The sequence below is a fragment of the Zalophus californianus genome, chromosome 5, assembly GCF_009762305.2.
Source record: "Zalophus californianus isolate mZalCal1 chromosome 5, mZalCal1.pri.v2, whole genome shotgun sequence".
Classification (NCBI taxonomy): domain Eukaryota; kingdom Metazoa; phylum Chordata; class Mammalia; order Carnivora; family Otariidae; genus Zalophus; species Zalophus californianus.
Window position 1 is genome coordinate 64,436,718 of NC_045599.1, and position 18,450 is coordinate 64,455,167.

Here is an 18,450-nt window from a genome sequence, read left to right on the forward strand (position 1 = left end):
TTGCCATTGCCTAGAAACAAATTTCCCATACATATACAAATAAATATAATTTAAAATAACATGTGGCTCAAATATAAAATCAGAGTGGCAATTAGAAAATGTATCGAGCTGAATAATAATGAAAATACTAAAAATCAAATTGCTGAGATACAACTGAAGCTACCCTTAGAGAAAAATATATAGCTCTAATTAAATATTTTAGGAAAGGTTTTTAAGAATGATAAAAGTTAGACATGTAGTTTCTGTTCAAAATCAACTGGCAAACACTCATCGCCATAGCCAACTAAAAGGAATGCTGGGAATGTAGTATTTTACTATGCACCATTTACTAGACAACATTTAACATGAAATATATATTACTAAGTGAAAATAAGGAAAATTCATATGGAATTCAGTTAGCAGCAACTAACACACAGTACCAGTGGGAAGAGGAATGTGAGCCTGACCCCTACAGACTTAATTTTCCCATCACATTTGACCAGAGCGGGATGTACTTATATTTCCCACTGTATTTCTTAGCATAATTAACTTCACTTGCAGTAACAATCACAAAATCTCTGCTTCAGAGTCAAATGCAAATTCAAAGGGTGGGGATGGATGGTGGTTCTGCTCCATGCAGTCATTCAGGGTCCTACACTGCTTCTATCAAGTGACTCTTCCCCTAGAACCCAGGAGTCCTCTGCTGAGTCCTCTGTATCTATCTGGTCGACAAAAAGAGAGAGAAGGTTTGGAAGATTATATAAACATTTCCTATGTTTTTCTTTTCTTCCCCCCCCCCTTTTTTTAGAGAGAGGGAGAGAGACAGAGCCTGACATGGGGCTCCATCTCATGACCCTGAAATCATGACCTGAGCCGAAACCAAGAGTGGAGCATTTAACAGACTGAGCCCCCCAGGCACCCCTCCTATGGTAATTTTAAATGTGGTATACATCACATTTCATTGGCAAGCACTTAATCACATGGTTCCACCTACAAAGGGGGCTGGAAAAGAAGTATGTATGCCTAAGATGAAAACAGAAACAATTTACTGACCAGATGGCCAGGTTTTGCTATGTGCACAGTTTTCTAGTACATATCCCTAAAACAATGCTAATGAACTAGAGTTGCAATATCATATTCTTCTCAGAGTATACATTATAGTAAAAACATGTTGGGATTGGGGTGCCTGGGTGGCTCAGTTGTTAAGTGTCTGCGTTTGGCTTAGGTCGTGATCCCAGGGTCTTGGGATCGAGCCCTGCCTCGGGCTCCGTGCTCAGTGGGAAGCCTGCTTCTCCCTCTCTCACTCTCCCTGCTTGTGTTCCCTCTCTCTCTGTGTCTCTCTCTGTCAAATAAAAAAACAACAAAAAAAAACATGTTGGGATTAAATTAGATTAATCCCACTTTATATCTAAGTACACTTTATATCTTTGAATTATAATATGTGCCTTTCACAACTACTGTTATTTCTAAAATATCCTTATAATTGATGTTGAAGAAATTATGGTCATCTATTTATTTTAAAATGTAGATAAGTTAGGAGAACAAAAGCATTTTTTATAAAATGTGGTCCAAATTAAAATGTATTTTTAAACTTCTATCATGAATAAAATGCTGTAAAAATAAGTTTGTTTCATGGTGCTCATGTTTTTACCCTATGAATTAAAATTTATTACAGAAATAATATAACCAATGATAATTATTCTATTTAAAATATTCAATATAGACTTAAAATTATTACAGCTATATCCTTATCAAGTATGACTCCACCAAATGTGATTCCACAGAGAGCAAGAGTTCATTTAAATGAGATACCACTGAATCTCTACCATCTAACTTAATACAACTTTGATGATAAATGTCCCTCTGAAAACTATTTGATAAAATAGTTTTATTTTATGATAATGAATAAAATAATGATAAAACAAAAACTATTAGAATATATGAATACAGATGAATAAAATAAACTGTATTGGTTGATTGTTGAAATATAAGCTAAAATACAGTTACCCTATTTTCTAAGCCTCTGGAAAAAATAATAACACAACAAAACACAAAATAGCCACAATAACTTTCCTGCATTCTTTTCTTATAGGAAAACTTGTTGAGTTTCCTCTTGAATTGATGTATAATATTTACTTCTGTTGCTGACTCCAGCACTTTGTTCCATCTCATTAATTCAAGGAGTAAGAATCATCAAGGAACATCAGGAACATCATTAATCCAAAGGCCATTTCTGGCCATGCCTAAGTGAAGCTATTAAAGATATTTCAAGATCTGACTAAAATAGTTATTAAAAAGCCTAACCACTATGTCTCAATTTATTTTCCTAGATAATTGTAACATCTTTGTTTTGGGTCATGGGTTGATACATGTCTTTGGGTTTCATTTGCTACATTATTTTCAAGCCAAGGTGAAAAGAAAATCTAAGTCACATCAAAAACACTTAAAAAAATTTCAAGCCAATTTTCAGAATTTGGTTCATACATCATAATATAGTTCTGGTAGAAGGTATGGTTTACTTAGCATCATTAGATAGCCTGGTGCATAGTTCCTCTGTCTCTTATAGTCTGCATTAAGCAGAAAATTCCATTATTCTTCTAAATTTTTTTTTATGAATTGTAATTATATAGTACTTGATTAAGAAATTTGAAAATTCATTACAGTTACATATATGAGCAAGCAGCATAAGCTTTATAAATTGATTTTTCTTTAAATGCACACCACCTTTCTGTTTTTCATATAATTTTACCACCCATTTATAATTTTACATTTAAATGTGTGATTATTTCACTAATATCTGTATACCCACAAGACTAATAGCCTCATGACAGCAGTGACCTTATCTATTTCTCTACTCTAGTCCAAATAGCCTAATCCCTGGAGTACAGTAAAGAGTTGATGAATATTTGATGAACAAAAACAAATCAATCAAACACATTGATAGCAAAATAATTTAAAATATATAATTTGTTTTATTCTGGAATTCTTTTTCTGTCCAGATTAATGATTAATTTAATTTTAAATGGTGGCATGGGAAGATACATACCTGCATTACACACACACACACACACACATACACACACACGTATTTTTTCCCCTAAATTATCAGATGTGGAAAGAGTTGAAAGTCACAAAGTCCAACATAATGATTGTTTTCTCTCCAGTTATCAGAATTCATTGACATCAGAGCTAAATGTATTCATTTTTTTTACATTTAGGATTTTCAATAGTCATTTTTATATTTCTTTCTCTTATTATATGACTCAAGGGACAAGAATTTCTGGGGAATTGCCCAGAACTATAAAAGTTATATAAATAGACAGGGTTTTTTTATTTTTTATTTTTGGTTGATACTAGTTAATCAGCCCCATTAAAATGGGATGGATGCTTGTATTCTTAAACTTAGATCCTATACTTTCAGTCTGTTTTATCTTCTCTTTTAGTAATTCTTAGAGCCGTTGTAATTACTACTTGTATTTTCCCAAACCTTCACCATAAAACTCACTGAAGGTTATTTCCCATTTAGCATCTGTAATATGGTTCATGGATCCATCCTGCTCTGCATCACAGCCATCAGACATTTTGAATCTGGAGACAGCATGCTATAGAAGAAAGAGAAATACCAACTGCAGCTGTAAAATCTTGAGTTCATTTCCAGTTTTGACCTTTAGAAGCTGTATAAGGATGTGTATTTTCCTAATGTTTCTGATCTTGGGATTTCTTATCTGCAAATGGTGATCATTCTGTATTAAGAAAGTTAATAACACTTACCCTATTAATAATTATATGCTACATTATATGTAAGTTATTCAGAGAAGTCAGTTTCTAGCTACAACATTAGAGTGACTAATTATTAGCTGAGTGCAAGACTTTCAAAATGCAACAAAAATATTGTGTCATCTGGGAAGGAAGCCATTGAAAAGAACATGCAGAACATTACAAAAGCAAATTTTGCTTGGTCAAAATTTTCTGAGGGATTTCTCTGGTTACAAAAATGTCACCGTAGCACAACCTTGCATTAGGTTCACTTATTTAACAATAAGACTGGACTGAGATACTACACTCTTCTGGAAGGTAAGAGACTTCCTGTTATTTCCAATCATACCAGTACCTATTTTTATATTAACCTAAATATACTTTAGTAAAATTACAGAGTAGAAGAAATTATCTAGAACATCTAGTTCCAAACTTTTTTTAATGAAACAATTGATGTAGAGAATATTAATAACTTTCTCATGATCTCATAAATAGTCTCAATTAGAGAGAATAAATGTCAAAACTCTTCATTCCTTTTAGCCTACTAGCTCTGATTTCAATGATTTGCTAAGGTCTAGTTCCCTTCCATTTTCTAACTCCTGTTAAAATAAAACAAATTCTATCAGCAGAAGAATATCCTGCAAAATTACAGTGACTGGGTCTTTTCCAAGTTCAGAATCTTCTTGCAATGGAAGTACCTATATTTCTATCGAGTCCTTGTGTTTTATGATTAATCATGACATTTGCGTAACTCCTGTACTTGATCTGCACCACTGGGAAAAATACGGGAAAAGAAAGTATGAGTGTTAGTGGCTGCTGGAATACTTCGCCCGCAGCCTGTGGTATGAAAGGACAGGAGTAGTTTTGAAGTCTTTGGAAAGAAAGAGTCAGAAATCCAAAAGTGGGTAGAGACTTAAGAATTTGCCAGCAGATCCCACTAGGTTAGTATTTATAATCCAATCTGCTGGAGTTTATGAAGCAGAAGAGTGAAAAATGTGAGATTCTGCTTAAGGCTAAAAACAAAGAGGAGTGCCACATTCTGACTTAAAAAACTTATAGGCCAATAGAGCTAATGTGAGAAAGAGCATCCTTTAAAAATGAATACATGTTCATCTGTGAGTTTGAGCTCTAAAAATGATCTTGTTTTGAGAAATAGATTTGAAACATTCAGCCACTCATGTTTGCTTACATTCTCTATACTATATTTACTTGATGCTGGGAAGTGTAAAATGATCATCAAACTACTCATCACATCTAACGGATGTTGGATATTGAAACTCAACTCCACGTGGCATGGACATGTTACGGAGAAGACTAATACATGGATACCATATGATTCCTGAGGGGCACTTTTTAGAAACATAAAATTTATTTTGCATATTTTCCAGTAAGGGATTCTAAAAATGAGAATTTCCATCCCTTTACTTTATATAAAGAATGACCAACATCGGGCGCCTGGGTGGCTCAGTTGGTTAAGCGACTGCCTTCGGCTCAGGTCATGATCCTGGAGTCCCAGGATCGAGTCCCACATCGGGCTCCCTGCTCAGCAGGGAGTCTGCTTCTCCCTCTGCCCCTCTTCCCTCTCGTGCTGTCTCTCATTCTTTCTCTCGCAAATAAGTAAATAAAATCTTTAAAAAAAAAAAAAAAAAAAAAAGAATGACCAACATCAACAGCAACATGAGAATGTGATGACACAGAAATTTGTGATCACTTCTACACCCTTAGTTTAAAATTTCAATTATATATTCTTAAACTTAATAAATTATATTAAAAAATAAAATATTTAAAACTCATCATTTCCTAATTATTTAGCTACATTTTACTATTACATATGCTCCTGGAGTTATATACCTCTATTGTATCAGTGTGGTGAAATACTGTATAATGGTGGGTTACTGCATATCTGTTCTCAAACATTCAGAGATGTCATGTTGGAGTCATGAAATTGGCCATAGTTGGTAGTGTCTACAACACAGAAATTGTCAAATGCTATAAGTCAGTGATTGATTTATTATTGTCCATTGTTTTTAAAAAATGATAGGGAAAGTATAGTAATGAAGAAAGCATTTTAAATGATGCTGTGTCTACAGTTGTTACATTGTGCATAACATGAGTAACATGAAAAATTGAGAACATTTTCTTCCAGTATTTAAAAACTATCACCAAGTTACCAAAGAAGTCACTCTTGCCAGTGACTAATGAGAGAAGTTCCAACAGGGACATGTCTTCATTGTTTCACTTTTGTCTTACTCTGACCATAAAAATATCAACAGGCATTAATGTCAGAATTACACTTGTTTGTCAGTGATGTAAGTGGCTAGTAATTAAACATTTATTCATGATTTTGAGACACTACTCTTAGTAATAGAATTATTAATTGGTAGTCTTAGAAAGAAACACCAATTTGATTTTAAGTTATAAGTGTATAGAATTCTTCATAAAGAACATCTGCATATTTTATTATTTGTAAATTGTTTTAAATGTCCCTTGGAGTAGAAAACTTTATAATAACCTAATATACATATGTATACTCGTACTTTTTTTCCCCAAAGACCCACTTTAAAAATTTTATCAGCTCAAATGCTAAGTCTTGGTATCAGATAAAGTGACTTCTGATGAGTTTTGGCTTTTATCTTGGGTGAAATGGGGACAAAGTTCTGAATAGAGGAACGGCAAGATCTCATAGTTTAAAATAATCATTTTCTGATAAAGTATTGAGAATAGATTGATGGTAATCACCTAATCTCAGTGACTTCTGATTTTTAGATAGGCACACATGACTCAAGATGAAAAACACGTTTCCTAGACAATGCTTGTGGTAAGCTGTGCCCATATGATTGAACTCTGGCTAATAGGTTGTGGATGGAAGTAATGGGCACAGCATCCAGATTACTTAAAGGAGAAGTATATTCTGGTTCTCTTCTATGTATGAGGAAACTGAGATAGGTGAATTGGAATAGCTTGTCAGTAAACAACAAACAGGCATTTCAAACTCAGGTGGCTTCTTTCTAGAATCTGCTTGAAGCCACTATGTTATAGTGCCTTATAGTGTGATGTTTTTTGCACCAATATGTGTGAGATGGTGGTTTAAAATTAGTCAAGGATTTACATTTCCAGTATATACTTTAAGCAGTCAATGTAATTTCACTGAAAGTCAAGATGGGTGGGGGGGATGGACAGATGGATGATTTGTTCTATGGATCAGAAACTGCTGCAAGATACCCAGGGCTCTTTGTCTTGTAAAGTACCTTACACTTCACCACTTGCATATAATTTCAAGTAAAATAAATTTAATATGTGTGATTGTAGTTGTGTATTTGTACACACATATACAAATGTGCACACATTTGTATATGTGTAGGTACATGTGTGTATGTGTGTATCTATGTAGCAGTGATAAATGTAAACATTTCAAAAATATATATGCCTAAATGACTATTTTTAGTTTAGGGTACATTTAGTTTATGTAATTTTAATTTAGCACTGTTGACACTATTATTGTATGTCTCAAAAATGTGATCATCCAAACATCATAAGAGGATAACCCGGTAGGCATTATTTCTGAAAAAATAAAAAGGCACATTTGGAACCATTAGATGACTTTAAAAACTACCAACATGCACAGTTATTTTCCTCCAAACCATGAAAAATCAGAAGCAAATATGGATCTTGACTTCCTGAATGATAAATAAGGGTCTCTGAATTCCAACATCTTTGCATTTGCTTTCTGTAGCCTCAGCATAATCACTGCCAACAATTTCAAAATATGAAATATTTCAAGGAACTTTACACAAAACCTGTCAATAATTTAATTTGCAGATAAGATGAAACCAGGAGAGCAGCAAAAATTGACAACATATCTGAAAGAACACTATATTATAAAATGCCAAAGTCTAAACCTTAAAAAGCATGTTAGGAGCAAGTTTTCAAATTACTATGGCTATTATACTTTAATTTATTTTAATGTGCACTTCTCTGTGGCCACAAATGATATGAGCTGGTAGACAGAGCTTGACAAGCCTGTCTTAGCATCAGAACAGCTTTGAAGAATAGGTCACGTCAAAGAGAAAATTATTGAAGGCACCCTCTTTTGTAAAACTTCAAATTAGATGGAAAAATTTGAGGGAAGAAGAGTTCGATATTTCTCTAAAGTACTGAAACCGTTTTTATTGAATCACTGAAAAAGTAGAGCACAGACCCTGTGAAATACAGCCATGGTAAAATGTGTGAATTTCTGTGGAAGGTGGAAAGCAATTTTCGCAAGACAGGACCATCAGAGTGTAAAGTTTAAGAAAGTTCCTTCTGGAGCCAGATCCCAGTTCTCCAGTAGAAAAGGAGCCCCATAATGAAACAGTGACACTGGAACTAGTAAATTTTAATGCAGTAAAGTGTTCTTTTTGAGTTTATAAGAAATAAAGAAGTTCTTCAAGAAATAGTAATACTTGAGGATCTTAAAAATACCTTGTAATATAAGGCACTTTATTTCAGAATGCTGTTTGGGTTCAAATGCAGAACGCTACCTAAAGATTCAAAAGCCAATTGCCTTAGTGATTGCTACAGCTGAATCATAAAGTGTACTTTCTAGACATTTCTTACCAAATGGTCTGAATAAATGTAAGTGACTATGAGAGTCTAAGTTTAGTTCTATATACAAGTGCAGATGAAATGAAAATAAAATCATGTACTAAATTTCGTTGAACTAAATTCATACCTCTGCATGTCCTGTAGGGACTGAACTCAATGTTGGAAATGCAGGCCATGCTCATAAAACAATTACCTTTGTTCAGGGCGGTGTTTCAGATTTCATTTTAGCACTAGGATTTCAGATGAAGTAGCTCAAAGCCCACAGAGGTGAGCATGAGGAAAACGTTCAGGGATGTTGGCTTTACAGGTAACTAATTTGAATGGACATATTTCTTTTTAAGACTTTATATGTAATTTTGCTTCTGACTTTCTTTTTTAGAAAGTTATCACAAAAATATTATAAAACCTTTTTTATTTTTATAATTTTTTCTAGTAATAACATATATTGATGTAAACATGCACGTATATGAACACACATACACACACCTATAGAATTTGGGAAGAATGCCACAAAAGAATAAATTAAAACCAGTAAGATTTCATCCTAATGAAAACAAAATAAAATTTAAAACATCAACTTAAATCAGCAAAGGATTCATTTATCTCACACAAAAAGAAGACAGATGTAGAAAATTCAGTTTTAGTACAACAGATTAAGTTCCTAGAATCCAGGTCTTTTCTTTTTCTTATTTTGCTATCTTTGGCAGGTGACTTTAATTTTTATGGTCTAACCCTGGCCACTCCACTTTCCAGGGATGAGATCTCTAATCCAGGCAAAAAGAAGTGGGAAAGGTAAATAACGGGTGTGTGTGTGTGTGGGGGGGTGTCCTGATGATTCCATCCACCTTTATTTTTTTTCTCTTTTGACTTGTTTTTAAATTTTTTTATTGTTATGTTAATCACCATACATTACATCATTAGTTTTTGATGTAGTGTTCCATGATTCATTGTTTGTGCATAACACCCAGTGTGCCACACAGAACGTGCCCTCTTTAATACCCATCACCAGGCTAACCCATCCCCCCACCCCCCTCCCCTCTAGAACCCTCAGTTTGTTTTTCAGAGTCCATTGTCTCTCATGGTTCGTCTCCCCCTCCGATTTACTCCCCTTCATTCTTCCCTTCCTGCTATCTTCTTCTATTTTTTTTTTCTTAACATATATTGCATTATTTGTTTCAGAGGTACAGATCTGTGATTCAACAGTCTTGCACAATTCACAGCACTCACCATAGCACATACCCTCCCCAATGTCTATCACACAAGCCACCCCATCCCTCCCACCCCCCCACCACTCCAGCAACCCTCAGTTTGTTTCCTGAGATTAAGAATTCCTCATATCAGTGAGGTCATATGATACATGTCTTTCTCTGACTTATTTCACTCAGCATAACAACCTCCAGTTCGGGCACCTGGGTGGCTCAGATGGTTAAACGCCTGCCTTCGACTCAGGTCATGATCCCAGGGTCCTGGGATCGAGTCCCGCATCGGGCTCCCTGATCCTTGGGAGCCTGCTTCTCCCTCTGCTTCTCTCTCTCTCTCTCTCTCTCCCCCCGTCTCTCATGAATAAATAAATAAAATCTTTAAAAAAAAAAAATAACAACCTCCAGTTCCATCCACGTCGTTGCAAATGGCAAGATCTCATTTCTTTTGATGGCTGCATAATATTCCATTGTGTATATCTACCACATCTTCTTTATTCATTCATCTGTCGAGGGACATCTTGGCTCTTTCCACAGTTTGGCTATTGTGGACTCCATCCACCTTTAAAGTGATTTCTGGGAACCCCACCAAACAAACTTTGCTTATGCTTTTCCCCTTTAAAACTGGGTATTTGGCTACCCCAGCCACAAAGAATAGGGGGCGGTTAATGTTTTAGCGTTTTACAATGTTATAATAAAGGAAGTCAAGGGAGACCCAGTCTTTGTATAGCCAATCATCATACCTGCCACCGTAAATCTGTAACTCAGATACTTCAAAATTATAGAAGTGTTTCATACTTCTTTTTTTTTTAAAGATTTTATTTATTTATTTATTTGACAGACAGAGAGAGAGAGCACAAGTAGGCAGAGTGGCAGGCAGAGGGAGAGGGAGAAGCAGGCTCCCCGCTGAGCAAGGAGCCAGACGTGGGGCTTGATCCCAGGACCCCAGGATCATGACCCGAGCTAAAGGCAGCCGCTTAACCAACTGAGTCACCCAGGCGCCCCTCATTACTTATTTCTGGAGAAGTGGAACAAACTCTTCCATATTAGTTTTGCTGATACCCTATAATTCAGATATTAGATAATAAAATTAAAAGAAAGGAAGAAAATAAAGACAGTTCTTGTATCTGGAGAGAGACTCTCATTCTCAAAGGCGTTTGTAACAAGCACTTAATATTTATTATATATAATGACTGTAATATACTTTTTGAAAGTTAGAAAAATAGTTATTTATTTTCACTGATTATTTCATTAATTCTGGCTAAATTACCAGAATTTAGGCTAAAGAAGATCCTCAACTCATTACTGAAAAACTTTAAAGGATTCTCCAATTTCTTTGTTATGATTGAAACTGAAATATTTAACAATGAAAATATTAAATGATGATCCATTTCTTCCGATATAGTTCATAGCTGAAAGTTCCTACTTGTGGAGCTCTCCAATAACAAGTAATTTCAAAATCCCTCTCCCAATCACTCAGAATAATTACCAAGGCCCTGAATTCTCTCTGAGATGCCCTGGGTAACAAACATTAACACCCCTGCTAGCATTTACTACTGCTGGCATTACATTCAAAGTCTACAGACTGAAGAAACAGGTAGTATTTCATAGTTTTTCTCATCTGTTTTTTTTCATTACTAAATAAATCGAACATATTATGTGATATGTCATGGAGAAAAGTTTATTGAACATGGCTAATTGTTTGGAATAAAAAAAAGACACAACTTTGATAATCTTTGCTAGATTCGATGGAAAAAAATGGCCCCTGAACTGCTGTGCAAAAGGCCAGGGGAGAGGTTTGTGTTGCTCCTGAGAGGGCATGGGGAGGCCCATGAGAAGAGAATAAAAATGAAAGAATTCAAGAGACCTTGGATATCTTAGGCCTTGAGGTGGGTGATGGGTCTTCGAAATTACGAGTCAAGTTTTAAAATATTTGAGTGGGGTTCATATGAAAATTGGATGAGGGAGTTGACTTTTGTACACAACAGTCAAGGGGACAGGAAGGGAAAACTACTAATGGCAGCAGAAGCCAGATGTGCAGGAAAGCCTGAGCTTGTATTTGCATAATATAGATCTGAAGAAAATTGACTTTGAAAGTTGAAATTGTGTTTCTTTAGTAGTAAATAAATTGCATGTTCTTGATCTGAAGATAACACAATTTTATTTTTTTTAAAGATTTTATTTATAGTGGAAAAAAAAGATTTTATTTATTTATTTGACAGAGAGAGACACAGCGAGAGAGGGAACACAAGCAGGGGGAGTGGGAGAGGGAGAAGCAGGCTTCCTGCCGAGCAGGGAGCCCGATGGGGGGCTCGATCCCGGGACCCTGGGACCATGACCTGAGCCGAAGGCAGATGCTTAACGACTGAGCCACCCAGGCGCCCCAGGATAACACGACTTTAAATAGAAGCAAAGGGTTTTTGCTCAGAGTTCCTTCATTAAATGAAACAAATTCAATAGGCTGACTATAGCCTGTTTAAAGACCCCAGACTTGTGCAGGCATTAATATCAAATCTGAAAAGTCAGAATCATTGATAGGAAATGTATGCTGGAAAATAAGGAAAAGTCATTCTCTTAGTTAAGTTCAAATTATTTTTCCTGTATAGTGTGGTGAGCTGAATAATGGCCTCTCCAAACGCTCATGTCCTAATCCCTGGAACGTGTGAATATGTGTGATTTTATCAATGTGACCAAATTGAGGATCCTGTGATATAAGCTTATGCTGGATTATCCAGGTGGGGCCGACATAATTATGGGTTCTTATAAGAGGGAGGTTGGAAAACACAGACAAGAAGATGTGAATCTGGAAGCGGAGGTTGGAGAGAAGAGATGTTACCCTGCTGGTCTTGAAGAAGGGGCCACAAGCCCAGGAATGTGGGTGGTCTCCAGAAGCTGGAAAAGCAAACAGTCTCCAGGAAGAATGCAATCCTGCCAACACCTTGTAAGACTTCTGGCCTCCCAAATGTAAGACAATAAATCTGGGTGGTTTTAAGCCATTAGCTTTGTGGCAATTTGTTATAGCGGCAATCGGACATTAACGCACATAATAATCTGAGACTACCATTAATTTCTGTGTGTGGTATATCTAAGATTTCAAGATTCATTCGTTTTCCTTCCAACTCTAGGTGCACCTGAATTGTGCAACATTTAAAGGAAGGGTTTTCTTTCTACGCTAACGTATTTCCCTCCTTCAACACATGACCTTATTGTCAAGGTGTGGCAGGCACATCATTAGCATTTCCTTTCAGGAAAAACTGAATCTTTTCCTAATTCCTATTTTTCTCATGATTACCACAGGTACTTCATCCTTACTGCTACTGGGCACAGGTCTCTTTTAGAAGTATTATTTCATTTTTTATGAGTAAGCCAAATACAGGTTTATTGTATTCTAGAGGTCAGTGCACAATTACTGGGGTTACTAATTGACTTTAATTTTTTATGGGACTTTCAGAAACTTGTAGTATATGTTCAGTCTGCATTTGCTATGAAAATGATCTAACAATTGGCAGTATTTCAAAAGTCTTAAAGAAACACTGCCTGGACAAAAAGCTCTGGCGAACTATGAAATGTCTCATCAAGGCTAGGTTTCACCTAGGCTATGATGAGGAATTTCTATGTTGTAGAACAGCACTGTGATAGGAATAAATCGAAAGCAAAGGAACAATATATGTGGACCTGTGGGGTGGGGAGGGGTGCTTTATGATTTTACTTCTGCCATTTGTCTGTTTTTAAATAAATTGAAAATGTAACAGAGGAACTATACCACTATAATTTAACGTACTACACTGTATTGTTTATTGACAGATCATAGAAGTAGCAAAATTATATTACTTCAAAACTTATTCTATAAAATTATTTCAGTATCTGCTACTTCCATCCATAATTTTTATTATTTCTGTACAACAGCTTTTGTTTATTATTTACAGACTTCAGCAGGAGTTCTATTCAACAAATTGTTTTAAGATATATATAGACAAACCATGAGAGACGATGGACTCTGAGAAACAAACTGAGGGTTCTAGAGGGGAGGAGGGTGGGGGGATGGGTTAGCCTGGTGATGGGTATTAAAGAGGGCATGTTCTGCGTGGAGCACTGGGTGTTATACGCAAACAATGAATCATGGAACACTACATCAAAAACTAATAATGTAATGTGTGGTGATTAACATAACATAATAAAAAATAAATAAATAAAAATTTTAAAAAAGTTATATAGAGAGAGTGTCAATTCAGTTAATCCTTTAGACCCTTGGAATTATTTGCTACTGTTCTTAACATGTGTGCTTCCCTGCTACAGTGACCATAAAGAATCAAATTTATCAAAGAGTAATCTTTTAGCATCCTGAAAACAATGTCTCAGTTGTTCAAATGGTTAAAAACTATTCATATTTCCTGTATATTTCTCCAAGTACTTTTTTCCCCTGCTGTTACATTTGGTGTTTAATTTCACTTGCTATTTCATTAATGAGGTGAAATTTAATTTCATTTGGTCAATATTTCTATATTATGATGGTACTTGATCAAGAAACTGTATTTATTTCATTGATATATATTGATTATATAAATTTTTATGTATATATAAGTGTGTGAGTATATGTGTGTGTATACATATACATGTTTATACACGTGTGTGCTGTTACCAATTTGTGCTCCAAAATTTCTAAGTCTAGTGCGCCTGGGTGGCTCAGTTGGCTAAGTGTCTACCTTCAGCTCAGGTCTTGCTTGAGTAAGTACAGGGATAGAGGGAAAGGCATTTTCATAGTAGACTTCACATTGTTAGCTTAGACTGATCTCCAGTCTGAAAATATTACATACTCATAGCTCTGCAACACCCAATCATATGCTCGTGTAACTTATCCAAGGGTCCTGGGATCGAGTCCCGCATTGGGCTCCCTCTTCAGTGGGGAGTCTACTTCTCCCTCTACCCCCCATCCCCTCTTGTGCTCTCGCTCTCTCTCTCAAATAAATAAATAAAATCTTAAAATTTCTAAGTCTAAAGGTCATATCTTTATATAAACAAATTCACACATTTATAATATGCTATTTTCAGTAATGAATTGAAATCTATTAAAATATATATTGCAATAATTTCTAAATAATATTCTCTAGTTAATAATTTCACTTATAGAGATTAAGTTAGATAGTACTAACAATATTTTTCAGCTACTTATTCAGTAATTTAGAGATGATAAAATTCAAGTCGTCTGTATTTGTGAGGGTCAGAATCCCTTTAGTTACCCACTACCAGTAAATTCTCATAGCAAGAATAAACTTTGCCGTTTTGGATAGGAAGCAACCAGAATGTTTGCACTTTTTCATTCCTGGAGGGATAAACTGAATTAGGCATATGCAGTATTACACAGTGTTATGGCATAAACCAAGGTAAAGTGGGTAATTGAGTTTATACTAGCAATTACACAAATACAAGTATGTATATCTGGTCATGAAAAAGAAATTGCTCATGAAAATATACAAGAATGGAAGAAATGATACTTCCTCAAACTTAATTCTCTATAATTTGAAAATCATTTTATTTACATCACTACATTTAATATTCAAGAACAGCCCCATGAAGTAGATGTTGTTATCTGACTTCATGGAGAAGTTAAGTGCATTTTCCCAGTTCACTGAATCAGTAATTGTAGAAGTATAGACTATTATGCTGGTCTTAAGTTCAGTGTTCTTTCTGGCCTTGTGTATAATTTATTGGAAACTGGATTCTCTTTTATTTTGACTTTCCTCCATATCAGTCACACACACAAAAAACCTCCTAGGAATTGTTCTTTTTCTTAGGCCTAAAAATAATTAGGTAAGCCTATTGAAGAGTCAGGAGTCTAAATGTTTAGGCTATTCTTTCTCTTTGCAAAGTCTTCGTAAGATCTCTTTCAAAGGATCTCTACTAGTGATTTCATATCCTCTGTGTGATCATTACACCACAATCAAATGAACCATGACAAAGCACTTCCTATTAGAATGGTTTGTTGAGCCCCAACAATAAGATATCTCTAGATGTGCTCAGCCAAGTTGTATACTAACTTAGATCATCATTAAAATGCCATCAGAAAACTCTATTCTATGATGATTTGTTTGTTTGGATCCATGAAGATAAAGACCTAAAGTGCATTTTTTTTAGGCAGATATGTAATTTTATTAAACAAATTATATGAAATGTAGTAAGAGAATAATATAGGGGCACAGAAAATATTTGCGCTGTTTTCCGCTTCTCTGTGCCCATAGTTTCTCTCTGTATCACGGTTCATTTTATGTGTCAGCATGACTGGGCCACAGTGTGTCTAGATTAAACATTATTTCTGGGTGTGCCTGGACATTTCCAGATAAGATTAGCATTTGAGTCAGAGGACTCAGTAAACAGATGGCTCTCTCCAATGCAAGTGAGCATCATCCAAACTGTTGAGGACCTGGATAGAATAAAAAGCAGACAAAAAAGGAGGACTGGTGCCTTTCTTGCCTATTGAGATGGGATATTGGTCTTCTGCCTTTGGACAGAGATTTATACCATTAGCTACCCTGGTTCTTAGATCTTAGATCTTGGGTTTGCACTGAATTATACCACTGGTTCTTCTGGTCTCCAGCTTGCAGATGGCAGATCATGGGATCATTCATATCTACCAATAGTGTATGTATATATGCATGCATGTATGTATATATGTATGTATGTACCATTCACATCTACCTATATGTATTCATGCATCTATCTATCTATCTATCTCCTAGTGACCGGTCCTGAGTCTTATTTTCAAAGTTTTAGCTGAGATTATCAGATCGCCCCACCTCTTGTACATCTTAATACAGTTTAGTGTGGCCAACCTGTGAGGTTGTGTTGTGGCTCATTGTCCAGGCAATAGTGACAGTGAAAAGAGATTCTTTGAAAAGAGGCACTGGAATGACAGGCAAGACACAATTATATACAAAATGTAAATAAGATATTTACTGCCACCAAGCTCTAGAATAGAATATATCAAAGAGAAACTAAATTTATCAAAGAGAAATCATGTTTATAAATTAATATATTCATGAATAATTAATGCCCTGAAAAAGACATTAAACACTTGTGAGAGTTATAGGACAAAGAAAGACTAAAAAAAATCCATTTAACAGTATATTCTAGATAGACTACAGTATTCAACTGATAAATGCAGTTATTGCTTTTGACCTTAGACAAGATCCTAAGACTGTATATATTCCAAGTGTTATGGAATTGAAGTAGAGTTGAACATTTCTTTGTTTCCCCCTTTATTTTGTGATGGAGTGTGTAAAGGACAAGCCTACGCATTGTGTAATTAATATCACATAGATCCTGGAATAAAATTGCAATGCATGTTTAAAATTGAGCATCAGTTAAGCCATAGTGTGACTAAAATAAACTTTTAAGTTTGAAAATTATTATTTTCTACTACTTACATAAGTTCCATATAAAAAATAGCATTTCTTTTTCTTTATGGCCTTTTTTTCTAGAAAAAGACATTATGTCCAAAGCAAACTCTTCCATCAGTGATGATATGTTCCCATATACAATGAATCAAATGCAGATGAGGCAATTCACAAATTTTGTTATCCTTAACAATTTAAATGGATCATTACAATATCACCTCAATATCATTTTTTATGGTTGTGAATTAAATTATTGGGTTCTACCTGAAATAGACATAACCTTTTTTCCACACAGACAAAAAGGAAAAGTGAATCACTGGAAGTTATCCTACAATGATTACTTCTATATTATATTGTAGCAATTCCACAATAGTGACAAAAACAAACAATAAATTTAAGATGTTTCCTAAACTTTTATGCATAAAATGTCCATAAGTTTTGAAAATTATGTAGAAAAAAGTAAAGTAGACAAAACTTATAGGGCATAGACAAGCATAGGATTAAAATAAATTGTATATCAAGCCCTGTGATTTTTATTATGCCAAAAATATGTTTTATAGTACCATAAACTACATAGTTATATAAAGTTAGGAGGGATAATTTATTGTGAGTTCCTTACCAGCATTTTTTCTTCTCCCATGCTTCTTTAGTTTTTCTCTTCAAATTTTATGGCACTAAAAAAAAGATAATGATAACATTAGAAGTTGGTATATTAGTCCATAACCCTAAAATAGCAACCACTTGATTTATTGTATTTGAGATATTTTTCTTCTGCATGCATCTATATTTTCTGTAGTTGAAACTCTGTATCTCCTGTTTTTATTATATCACAAGGTATGTAATTGGATCATATGACTGGAGGAATGAGAACACTTTTAGTTCTGAGGCACTGAAATAAATCACCAGGAAAATGGTGGCAGGCGTATCTTTACAAGAAATAATGAAGGAGGGTGAATGAATACAAAAATGTATATGCAGAAGTGAAGTAAGTTGAGGAAGTTCACACTGGGGTACTTTAAACTATCTTGGTCATCTTGTTAGAGCTGTTGCCAAAGGAATTCCTCATTTAAAGAGCATATTCATTTAAGGTTATTTACTCAGATTATGTCCATTGCACACTGATAGGGGATGGAAGAAATAAAACATGATTCAAGGTTGTTGCTTTTTTTTTTTTTTCAGGAGATTACATTCTGCTGAGGTAGCAAAATATAAACTATGTGCTGATGAAAATTGCATATCATATTTTTGACAGATGTGATATCTGGATGCCTGTAGTCAAATTCTGATGCAGAAACTTACTAAATAAATTCTATTAGACGATAAGTATATGCTTTTCTGATGGCTAGTTTATTATCTGAACAATGGAATAAGTTTTCTATGACTTAATGCCTGATCTAAATCTCCTAAAGAACTCCATAGGAGTAGGTCTAATTATTACTCTCATTCCTACAGATAAAAAGCCAAAAATCAGAGAGAGGATGACTAATATGCTAAAAGTTACCCAGTTTATAAGCTGGGGTTGAAATACTGCCTATTTTTAG

The 18,450-nt window shown here is 34.8% G+C and overlaps 1 pseudogene; it reads left to right on the forward strand.

Moving 5' to 3' along the window:
* Nucleotides 1-8,592: 8,592 nt before the first annotated feature.
* Nucleotides 8,593-18,450, forward strand: part of LOC113928538 — a 109,269-nt pseudogene continuing 99,411 nt past the window's right edge.